Source organism: Entelurus aequoreus, linkage group LG01 (genome assembly GCF_033978785.1).
Source record: "Entelurus aequoreus isolate RoL-2023_Sb linkage group LG01, RoL_Eaeq_v1.1, whole genome shotgun sequence".
Lineage (NCBI taxonomy): Eukaryota > Metazoa > Chordata > Actinopteri > Syngnathiformes > Syngnathidae > Entelurus > Entelurus aequoreus.
The window spans coordinates 77,422,990-77,435,850 of NC_084731.1; the positions used below are offsets into that span (position 1 = coordinate 77,422,990).

The window sequence follows — 12,861 nt, forward strand, 5'->3', positions numbered from 1 at the left end:
CAAGCTGTAAAAATTGATTATTATTCCACTTGTTCATTTACTGTTATTATCTGCTTATTTTCCATTTCAACATTTTCTATCTACACTTATGTTAAAATGTAATAATCAATTATTCTTCTATTTGATACTTTACATTAATTTTGGATGATACCACAAATTTAGGTATCGATCCGATACCAAGTAGTTACAGGATCATGCATTGGTCATATTCAAAGTCCTCATGTGTCCAGGGACATATTTCCTGAGTTTATAAACATAATATGAATTTTAAAAAAAGGAAAAAAATATTTTGTGACTATAGAGAATATAGATGTAATCATAGTAGTATTGACTAGATAAGTTATTGTACTTGGTATCATTAGAGTGGATGTCAGGTGTAGATCCACCCATGGCGTTTGTTTACATTCACGCGCGCACTCTTTTGTTAGCGGTGACGCCGTTGACCTATTGTATCCTCCTAAGGTGTGTAGTGAAGCATGTTTAGCTATTCCTCGTCCAGCAGGGATGATATTTGTAAGAAACTCACTTTATTCAAGGATTAGTGATTTAGAAGTAGCTAAAACACTGCCGACTGCGGATGGATGTTCGCTACTAGCTAGCTAGTCATGTCTTAAAGAACCTCTTCCTTAGGGCGGTAGTGTTATAATTTTACCTATATAGTCAGTTTTTAGGCCAAAATGCGTCCATTCTTCCTTTTCTGTCTACACACTGTGTCTGCTTGTAAGTACTTCGTGATTGTGCGCTGCCGAACATGCTCATTTCCTCGTAAACCCAGCAATGTCACGACGTGACGACGCGCCGTCATGCCTGTTGGGAACCGGTACTTTTCAAACAAAGAATAGTACCGTTTTTAAATTCATTACTACCGCAATACTATATTAGTACCGGTACACCGTACAACCATACTATGTTCTCTTCCTGATTTTGCTCATGCTAGTTGTGTTTCATGTGAACTGGCACATTTTCGTTTCTCCATTGAAGCATTGCTGCATTAGACTGAGTAACATTCATGCAATATTACACTGACATGTTCAGAATATTGTGTGGCAGTGAAAAAGGAACACCGGTCTCGACAGGATTGCAATCTTAAGGCCTGAATGTGTCCTTTATTCCAAATTTTTTCCCTACCTGCACCAATAACGGCAACGGGGGGAATAGGAGTATTCAATTAGGGCAGTACGTAGCGCTCGGTAGCTGATGTGCGGAAATTGCAATTTCCTCGACATGATTGATGGCAGTAATACAGGACGTCGTGGGAGTGCGGGCGATGAGAGAGCACGGCGGGAATAACATTGCCCTCTGGTTATGGGGCATGGTGCTGACTGGCCTAATCACAGAATGAACACACCTGTGTGTGTGCGTGTGTGTGAATACATCATTAGCAGTGCAGAGTGGCATTTAATGGAGTTTAGTTTGATCAGAAGGTGGGGGACGGCAGGGGGCTTTGCCAAGATGGAAGCAGCAAAAGAGTTGAATTAACAAATTACCGTCTCGCTTGGTATTTGTGTTTTGATGATATGACGCTTTCATCGGTCTGCGCTGGCCAGGTATTCAATCACAGCTGTCAGAAGAAGGCTGCTAATGGTGCGCTGGAGGTCCTCCATCTCAATTTTAATGAGCTGAAATGAAGAACTGATCCCCGCTCAGCACTTCCAGCGCAGCTGCGTGATGTGTGACTTGGGCCGCGAAAGTAGCGAGGCACATGTCGGCGCGGCGCATGCATCTGGTGGATGGGATGTCTGAGATGAAGGGCGAGGGGTACAGTGCGCTCAGGGAGTTTTTACCTGAGGTGCGGCTGACGGCTCAAGAATTGGACAAGGGAAGGACTCCTCACATATTGCCAGGCTGCGAACAAGCCTTAGCCTGGTGTTAGACTGTCGAGCAGGGTGCAGGAGGTGAAACCATATGCACACGTATATAAAATTCACAAATGAATCGAAAGCATCCAGCTACACCATCACAAAAACAGGATGCATTCAAAACACTTCTCCCAAGTGACTGAGCTTTTAAAAATGCATTAAGTGACTGAACTTTTTGCTCTCTGACCAGAGAATTTCATCCATAAAAATGAAAGAAAATAAACACAGCCATCTTCACAGAGACTCATGCTTCCTCAAAATGCCCGCTGAGGAACATAACAGCAATTCAGCAAGCAAAACATGGCAGGCTCCATCCACACTATCTATGCTAAAGCTTTTCCCCACAGACAGCAAACAAGTAAATGATAAATAAATGATAAATGGGTTATACTTGTATAGCGCTTTTCTACCTTCAAGGTACTCAAAGCGCTTTGACAGTATTTCCACATTTACCCATTCATACACACATTCACACACTGATGGCGGGAGCTGCCATGCAAGGCGCTAACCAGCAGCCATCAGAGGCAAAGGGTGAAGTGTCTTGCCCAAGGACACAACGGACGTGACTAGGAAGGTAGAAGGTGGGAATTGAACCCCAGTAACCAGCAACACTCCGATTGCTGGCACAGCCACTCTATCAATTTCGCCACGCCGTCCCCAAGTCATTTTAATAGTCTGCTGTGACGACAAAGTAAACACACCTTCAAATGTCATCCAAGCCAACAATTCACATGAGTTCCTTTAGGGGTGTCCCGATACAACTTTTCCACTTTCAATACACGGTATTTGGAACATTTTTAAAAAAAACTTAGAGTTACTCGTTACTTTGCCCAAAAAGCAATTTAATTACTCTGTAATAAATGTGATGAAATACTGGGGGAAGTAATCAATGTTTTATTTTTATTTTTTTAAACTTCAAATATCTGGCATATGCAGTTGAGACGTTTCATGAGAGCAGAGTGCGCGCGTGTACCTTTAAAAGGCGGTGCCAAGTGACATGTGACATCGCCCAGACAGAGCAGTATTAGCTCAGCTGTGTTTGGTAGCTCAAACTCACAGTTGAATCTTTTTACTGGATTGTGTAAATAATAATTAATAAGGAGATTGAATGTGCTTCCATGGCTGTAGTCTCCCTTGTCCACAAAAGAGGTACTGTAGGATTGCAAGCTTGTCAAATCAGTCATTAATTTGTTGTTCATTATTCTCTCAAAGTAGTAGTCGGCGTATGTATGTGCGTGTATTTACATGTGTGTTTGCTTCGTGTTTGATATCAAGTTCATTTTAGAGTTGTGCTGGTTGTTGCTTTCATTAGTAAACGTATATTTCTTGCATTGAACTTGCTGTGCATCTGACACTGTCTTGTTGACATATAACCAGATCAAAAGCAGCGCTCCACATTAAATCAAATGTCTCGCTAACGGCGTTGTCAAGTACAAAAAAGTACTCGTGAAAAATTATAATGCTATTATTCAGTAAGTAAGTAACGAGTAAATTAAGCTCAAGACGCAGTAAGTGGAATGATGTGGACACGTTTGTTATTGTATACTTTCGAATACACTTCATTCTCCCTTGGAGACTTTGTATGTGTAAAAAATATGCAACTAATTATTTGATACTTGTTTATATTGACAAACATGCAGTTTTTTACTGCACTATTGTTCAATTGAGGATGCAATACTGAGGTTTAGCTTGTGTGCTACCGTGTGCTTAGCTGTTGTGTAGTTGCTAGCTAGCCTATTTACTTCATGTAAACGACTTGACTATAATAAAAAACCAACATTGTGTGCTTATAGGATGTCATTTAGATATTAACTGGTTAATTGTTTGTATCGGAACACTTATACCGAAGACTTTAGATGCAAACTGATACAACCCCATGGTTATTTTTTGCTGATATCGAACAGATATTCGATATCAACACCGAATCGGGTCACCCCTAATACCGTTCAAAACATGCGAATGAGGGGGTCCATACGTTACATGTCTTCACTGGCTGCACATAGGAGGTGTTTGGTTGGGGGAAGGTATGCAAAGGAAAGTGCACAGGAAGGTAAAAGCGTTTAAGAAACCACATAACTTTTGGAGCAAAGAAAACTGTTACCTTTAAAAGGGAGACATTTGAATTAAACATGACTGACCTACATTTTGTGCTCTTGTGCTGCTGAAACAAATGTCTCGAAAATAAATCAGCAGAAAAAGAACATACCGTTGCATACCCGAAACATAGGAGCACTGATCAAAACTGCCAAACATAATACAACAACCTGCTTTATGTTGAGCACTCACCATTCATTCGGAGCATATATATTCTATTTCACTCTCTGGTGACAATCTCATCAGTGCACTTTATGACTTAATAACATTGCATTATGCATGTTCTCTTGCATTTACTGCAAAAACTGTATAACTACTAACTAAAAAATAACGAATGCTGCGCTATTTATACACACAATTGAGTTTAGATGTTTACTTTTACGGACATGAATGTCAAATGTTTTGAGTATTTATTTGAATTATTTTTCAAGCGTGGAATAGTTATATAATTGTATGTACTGTACAGTAGTGATGTGTAAGTCTCAATATAGCCAGTGAGTGTGTAAAATAGTTAGCAAATATAATTTTTTGTAAACAAATAGCTATGCAGAAAAGAATATGAAACATGCAACTTGTCAAAGGGCTAAACAGTAAACAGAAAATAACATTTAGCTTATGATCAAAATGATCCCACACTTCGGAACTTTTCCTTTTTCTCACTTTAATTTGGAACGATGATGTCGACGAAAAACCGCCATTTTTTTTTATTTATTTTTTTTTCTTTTTTTTTTAATAATGTCCTGCCCAGCTTCTCGGGCAAATCATATAGTAGATGTAGATGCCCATATCGGCTGTTCAGATTTACTTTACAAAAGAGAAGTGTAGGATACTTCTCTTGTTGCCTTACTTGTATTTTGACTTTATTAAATGTATTTATATTATCATTTGGTGCAGCCGGGCCAAGGAGGGGATAGAAAGAGAGAAAAAGGAAGACAGAGGGGGGAATTGTGGGGACAAGAGGGGGATTAGACAGAGAGACAAAAACAACAACAGCAAACACAACAACAACAACAACAACAACAGAGCAACATCAGCAAATACGACATGTACAAATATGATGGTAAAAGTAATAGCAAATAAGCAGTTAGCGAAAATTAAAAAAAAAAAAAATACAGAAATGACAATGAGCATTATTACACTAAAAATGGAGCAATATGATTACCAATAGAAATAGTGCTATTGATAATAAACAATACCAGTACTTTACCTTTATTATCAACAATACAATTGTTCAAATGCAACAATACATATACGTAATGATAACTTGAGATACGAAAGAATGCAGAAAAATGGAGGGGAAGAAAGAGAAGCAACCTTAACCTTGTAGATTGTTATAGTAACAATAGGTTAAGCTTTGTCAGTGTGCCATGTGTTATACCCAGTTTACCCTAGGGCAACAACGTTAATATATGTTTGATGAAACGTGATTATGTGCATGAGTGTATGTGTGCATATGTACTTGTATATGTACCGTATGTGTATGTGTGCTTGTACAGTGAATGTATATGTACAGTATGTGTATATGTGTGTACAGCGAATGTATATGTACAGTATGTGTATACAGTATGTGTGTTTGAACAGTGAATGTATATGTACAGTATGTGTAAATGTGTGTTTGTACAGTGAATGTATATGTACAGTATATGTATGTGTGTGTTTGTACAGTGAATGTATGTGTGTGTTTGTACAGTGAGTGTATATGTACAGTATGTGTATATGTATGTTTTTACAGTGAATGTATATGTACAGTATGTGTATACAGTATGTTTGTATAATGAATGTGCGTGTGGATGTACGAACTTTGAGTGTGTAAATATGTACTGTATTTATTTGTATATGTATGTGGGAGCGTAGGTACCTATGTATGTCTGTATGTATGTGTGTGAGTATATGTGAATTTGCATGTACAATACATTTGACTCCCAGTGTGTGCAGGAGCCAGAGTACGGCCCCAGCCTCCCCGAGAACCCATCCCACAAACAGTAGGTGTGGTGCCCAGGGAACCGCCATTAAACACGGCACACTTCTTCCAGTACGAGCAATTTCCCTTGTGGATCAATAAAGTTTGTCTAAGTCTGTCACTTGTGAGCCAAAAGACATGTTTCCTGATAAACACAGTTTGGCACTTCACAGTAAAAAGACAAGGCTGTATCGGTGACATGTTTTTTTCTTCTTAAAGGGACATACACGTCGAGGTATCGAGGGACACAGTATCACTTGTAAGGCTGGGTGGATAGAACGATATCAATATATATCGCGATAGACATGTAATCTTATCAATATAAAATGCGTTCGATAAAATGTTTTGGGTCGGACAAAACGGAAAGAATAAAACTTGGTTGGTTGCATAATCAAAAGCACTCGCGGTCTGGTAAGCTCACCAAACAGGGAGTGGTTGTGAAATGGGAGGGACACGCTAAACAGCCAATCGCGTAACAGTATCAACCATCACTTTTGGTTGCACCATCTTGCTTTCGATTGTCTTTAGAAAGCAAAATAATTTACAAATTAGTGCTGCAGAGAGTGAAGAAATAGTGGATAAAACAGGAAAAGTCACCTACACAGTATGGCAGTTTTTTTGATTTTTTTTTTTTTACAAACGGACCTCATCTTTTCTTATCAACACACGTCCGTTCCCTATTTGGATGTACGGAAACAGGTAGGAACTAAAGTGTAAGACTGTATAACAAAAATAACTAAATATAACAATTGTGCTATTTTTAAAATAATAATTTGGTCTAATAATATTTGTAATATAATACAAATATTAATATTATAATACAAATATATAATATTTAATAATGTTTGCTGCACAACATTACTCTGTGGCACTAAACCTGCAAATACTTGTTCTTCTCAGGTTTATCCAACTTTATATTTTCACACTGCACTATTTTGTTGCACTTTTAGGCATTTCTTACATATTCATGTTTTTTTTTAAACCTTAATAAGGTTATTGTTAAGTGTTTATTGTAATTGTTCACATTGTTTTCCATGCTTGTATTGATATTTCATTGACTTTCTGCCTTGATAGCTGAGGGCATTATAATCAAAGGAAGGTTACATTTTAAGTAAAAATTGTAACATTTATAATACCGTATTTTCCGGACCATAGGGCGCACCGGATTATAAGGCGCACCGCCGATGTATGGTCTATTTTCGATCTTTTTTCATATATAAGGCGCACCGGATTATAGGGCGCATTAAAAGGAGTCATATTATTTTTTTCTAAATGTAAAAAAACGTTGTGGTCTACATAACATGTAATGGTGGTTCTTTGGTCAAAATGTTGCATAGATGATGTTTTACAGATCATCTTCAAGCCGCTTTCTGACAGTCGCTTCAGGATGCGCCGTTTTGTGGGCGGTCTTATTTACGTGGCTCACATTCGGCAGCGTCTTCTCCTTGTCATCTTTGTCGTAGCGGTGTAGCGTGCAAGGACGGGAGTGGAAGAAGTGTCAAAAGATGGAGCTAACTGTTTTAATGACATTTAGACTTTACTTAAATCAATTACAGAGCAGCATTTCCTCATCCGCCGAAAATGCGTCCCGTGAAAAACCGTCCGACCGGAACTCTCCATTAACTAAATTTCTGTGGGTGAATAATGTAAACTCACTACACCGGTATTGTTTTAGCGCTTTCATGGCAGATATAAGTAAGAACTTTACACTACTTTATATTATAAATGGCAACAGCAGAGGATGAATGTCCCATAACAACAAGATATAGACAAAAAAGAAGCTTATCAACTACGGTGTCGTCACGGACTACAAAGGCGGACGCGCGCAAATTTTCAGGATTCGTGCAGATCCCAAATACAGATCAACAGGTACCAGGAGGTAAGAAAAGTTGCTTTTGCATAATATTGCGAAACAAAACGCCAGATAATATGTCTTACCTTATACACACACCATAATAATACTCGTATGTTGAAATACAGTACAATCCATCAAGCGGTGCGGCTTCATAGCTTACCAAAGTCGTACTAAAACATTTTGATAGATTTTTGAGCGCCCTGTGTAATGTTCTCTATTTTCAATAGAATATATAAAATGTTGGTGTTTACTTGAGTCATATTGCAGTCTACACATATCTCTTATGTTTGACTGCCATCTACTGGTCACACTTATCATTACACCATGTACCAAATAAAATAGCTTCGAGGTCAGTAAGCCAAACCAGAATTATTTCTTACATTAGGCGCACCGGGTTATAAAGGCGCACTGTTGAGTTTTGAGGGGAAAGAAGGATTTTAAGTGCGCCTTATAGTCCGGAAAAAATACAATATTTTTCTCCTGGTACATATTTCAATAGGTCATAAGAAATATCAATACTTATAGACACCGACCAATATGAAAAACTTGTATGGCAATATATATATATTTTTTAAATGCTTAACTTGTTTATTGTTCAATAAAAAAAAAAAACAGTTGTCACATGCGCAAAAGCAGTTGCATTGAATGGCCGTTGCCTCAAGCAGACACAATCAATACAGGAAACAAAGGCCAGGCATTTGTCAGTGACAACTTGGATCAATGCTAGACTTGCTCTGAGATTCCTTTTGCTATCATGCGACACATTTACGAGAGGGAGGTGGGTACACGGGGCAGTGAAAGGCCAGCCACCCAACAGCGGGTGCAAAAGCTCAGTGCTTCGGTGTTTCACGCTCTACTAGTGCCTGTGCCTGCGCATGACAACGCATTAACAGAGCCTCATCGTAGCGTAGAGGATTCAAGGTGGGTAATGTAGGTGACCTAGCAGGAGCTGTTCCAGTATAAATTGCACCAAAGCTCTGTCCTGTGCTTGCTAATCCCAACATGAAGCTCTGTCCTTCCTGCCTGTCCTCTAAAAAGGAAGAGGACAACCCCCCTCTATCCCATTGAGCTCAAGGGCCAGAAATTGCACAGGAAAAAATTGAAACATGCCGCAGTTCGCCCGTCTCTCGCGCTTGTGACCTACGCACCCTTTTAAATACGAGGTAACATGGAGGCGGTGGGGAAGGTGTAATAGGTTTGGGACCGTGAGCGCGCCTCAACACCAGCTAATTGAGTGGTGTGGGGCCGTTGGGGAATGAACAATGCCAGCAGCGGGGAAAGGAATGGGAACGGTGGGGGAGAGAGGGGAAAGGGCTGAAGTCAGCAAAAGTAGGACGGCCACCAGCAGAGTATGGGGAGACAGAGCTGGAGACAGATGGTGGCAAAGTCACTCGGTTCACCCCCTCCTCTATCTAAGAGCTTTTCAGTCCCACGTACACACCCAAAACTCATACAATCACCCACTAGCCTGTTTCTGTCCCTATCTTATTCCGCCTGCATCGCTGCCACAAAAAACATTTCTAGCATTTCACCTTCCCTTGCAGAGAAAGGGCAGTGGCTTACCGGGCGTATTTCCTGTGACCACAGAAGAATAATGTCAACACATTTTCGGATAAGGAATATTTATGAGGTTATTTTCTTGGCGGGTTTATATCAGAACGATTAAGCACAACTTTTTAGCTGATTCTTACAATACTTGGAGGTGTTGCATGGGCTAAGGATGAAGCCAATGTTTCCCCAGGGTTTACAACTTATCTAAATTTGGAATGTTGGGGTTTAGGGAACATCCGTACTTCAAATACGCTTGATTGATACTAAGGCTGGGCAATATGCACCAAAACTGATATCTTGGTATTTTTTAGGCCTAATGGCGGCATACGGTATTTACCGGTGTCTTTAAAAAACGTGTTAAGTGTTTCAGGTTGCTTAAGTGTTAAATGGCTAGATAACCAGAGTTGAGAGTACTCCGATTATTTTTGTTGTTAGTCGTAGCGTAGTGTGTTGTTTATTCCATTGTATGACAACCAATATACCGCCCAGCCCTAATTGATACAGTTAGGGGTACTTGATAAATATCTGATGGATAATTATTGGGCCTATGTGAAGAATTACTGTATAATGTTGTACCGGCAAATCCGATTTTAAATACAATTCTGATAACTGGGGGTATGAATTTTTGGGCACCTAACGATTCGATTCCAATTCGAGTCGATTCAGAATCGATTATCAAGTCAACACAATTTTCGATTTAAACACATTCTCACAATGAATTGATTTAGAATCGGGGTGAATAATATTTTTTTTTGTGCGCCTCAAATGATAAGCCATTAATAAAACAACACTCCAATGAGGCAATAATAACCACACGGTGCTGTATGTAGGTTCTGGTAAGTAAATCAAGCGCTTCTCTTGGCCTAGCTCGTAGGCAGTCATAAACTTCCTGAGTGTAAACTAGAGGTGGGGAAAATAATAGATTTTTAGATGCATCGCAATTCGGACAGTAGCCCCATTAGGCTACTGGTAATTTACCTGAATCCATGCAGATTTAGGCTTATTCTGTAAGGTTTAGAGGCAAATATAAAAGCAATCATAAAAAAATATTTAAAATGGGATGGAATGGATTTTTAAACTCTTAAAATAATATTTTTTTAAAGGTTTAAACCATTTATCATCAACAAGAGGTTAGTGCTACCTCACTTCACTTGACAATTACGGTATTTATAGAAGAAAATATGGGAGGCACATCATGTCTTGACATCTGAGGCGTACACAAATTAAGCATTAATCGGTGAAAGACAAAGTTGGATTAATTCGTACCCCGGTAAGTAAAGTATTTGATTGACATAACGAGTGCCGTGCTGCTATGATGGTGACGCTAATGAGAAAAAGGATTAGTTTGTTTGAAGTTGATTTCCTGCTCGTCTACAATTCATGTCTGCAGTTGTTCATATTTTGTGTCATTGTTTAGGAATAAATGTCCCTGTTGTTCAGCAATGTTTGCTAGCAATACCAAGATTGAGTATATGCTGTTGAGCCTACTAGAGATGTATTAATGTAGTTTATTAACACTATTAAGGATATTTTCTTGATGCTAACAAATATCACCAAAGAATGTGGTCATCCGCGTCGAATAAAGCACTTGGCTTTCCTGCACAACAACAACAACTCGGCTATAAGTTTTTGTTATAAACATCGACAACAAACATACGGTGGATTGGACCAACAATCACAATATTTATTATGCAGACTTAACATGACGTTCGTGATTTGCACAACCAGGTCTTCTTTGTTATATTTAGGCATAGCAACAACAAAAAAAAGAACAAAAAGAATAATGCGATTTATTTCATTTATTCATTTCTTTATGTTTAGTTCTGCTATCAAACAACACTAATAAAACTCGATTGCATCACAGACAGTTTCTCAAACAAATCAAATGTTCAAACATTTTACAAAGTGATCTCTGCAGACACGAGCATGGTCCGATTGTATTCCACCAGATGATGAAAGTGATATTTTTAAGAGCCATTTCCTTCGACACACTTTCGTTTTTCCCCTCGACTTTATTACCTTTATGAACCACTTCTTTCGGGACTCTATGAAAGCTCTTTCCTATATCTCCATTTGTACGACTGGAACACCCAAGAAAAGAACAGCAATATGGCATTTTCTGCTCAAACTCTACACCCAATCACTTGTTTTAATACTACGCTCTAGCTGCTTGACCATCGTGAAAATTAAGTCGCGTAGAAGAAAAACAGATGAGACGTCAAATGCAACCTTCCTATTGGTCTTGAGAAGCAGGAAGTTATCGGTGTCGTTATTGGCTTAAAAAATATATATATATATTTTGCACCCTTAACAGTTACTTGTATTTACTCAGATTTGATGTGTCAGGCTAAAATGAATCTATGTAAACTAATTACAGCAAATATATTATAGAAAAATGTAAACACTTCATTAGTATGACAAACATTTAACTCTCATTCTTTCATTGTCCAGCTGTCTCAAAGTGGCCTTGCAATGGCCCTCGCGAGACTCTTACACCGGTATAGGACTTAGATTTGTTTATTTAGGTCTTTGTTTGGCCATTAGCTGCTATATCTTAAGTGTAGACCATGAAATGTAGAAATTCACAATCTAGTTCTTAGTTAGATATTCACTGTGGTCAGCACTAAGGGGGAGCCAAGCCTTGTGTTATTATTCCAGTTGGCGCTAATTATATTTTTCAGGATATATTTTCGGTGCTGAAGCAGCAAGGGGGTGAATCATCTGGAATGCCGCAGGTGACAGCATATCCCCCAGGCAGTTTGCATTTGACACTGACTGCTACTGAATTTTCATGGAGTAAAGTGTGGAGAAAAGTAGGCGAGCTATCAAGTGCACTCAGCCCACTCAGAGTTCATTAGGCTGCTGACCCCTCCCATATTCCCAGACTTTTGAGCTGGCTTGAGGAAAACAAGACGCTCCGATCATATTTGTCTCTATTGTTCGGACTATGCGGAGCAACTCGGGCGGTCACAGCTTTCGCTACTTAGCATAAAGTGAGTGATTCACAACTGCTGGGTTATGACCTGTGCGGGATACGGACGGCAATTTTAATATAAGAACATACATTAACTCCATCCAATATGGGGCTTTTATTGTGAAAGGCAAGTCCCGGAAACATACAACCTTTCACATTTGGACCGATATGGTACTGATTCCCAGTATCTGGATTTTCGGTTCTTTTATGTTAATGTGTTCAAAAATTCAATATATATATTTTTCATTCAACATTTAACAGTGAGCGGATACTAGTATCTGTGCTATCTTGTTGTCTTGTTGTTATTATGTTTAGTTTTCTTACACTTCTAAGTCTCATTTGCAAGTATGCATTCATTTCAGTTTGTCCGAGGTGTGTTTTCGTAGTTAGGAAGTAGGCTTTGCCATTGGGTTGACTGTGCCAATATTGTCTTTTGTTGAGTCCTACAAAGTATTTATACTGCAAGTACTGTACTTATTACACACCAGCGGTTTGACGGTAACGTACATCTTGGGTGTAGTTTTCATTACCAAATTTAGAGGTGTTGAAATCGCCATGTTAAGTCGCT

At 38.9% G+C, this 12,861-nt stretch overlaps 1 protein-coding gene across 9 annotated transcripts in view; it reads right to left on the bottom strand.

The window, feature by feature from the left end:
- LOC133657484 (R3H domain-containing protein 1-like) overlaps nucleotides 1–12,861 on the bottom strand; it is a 96,329-nt gene that overhangs the window by 56,301 nt on the left and 27,167 nt on the right. The window lies entirely within an intron of this gene.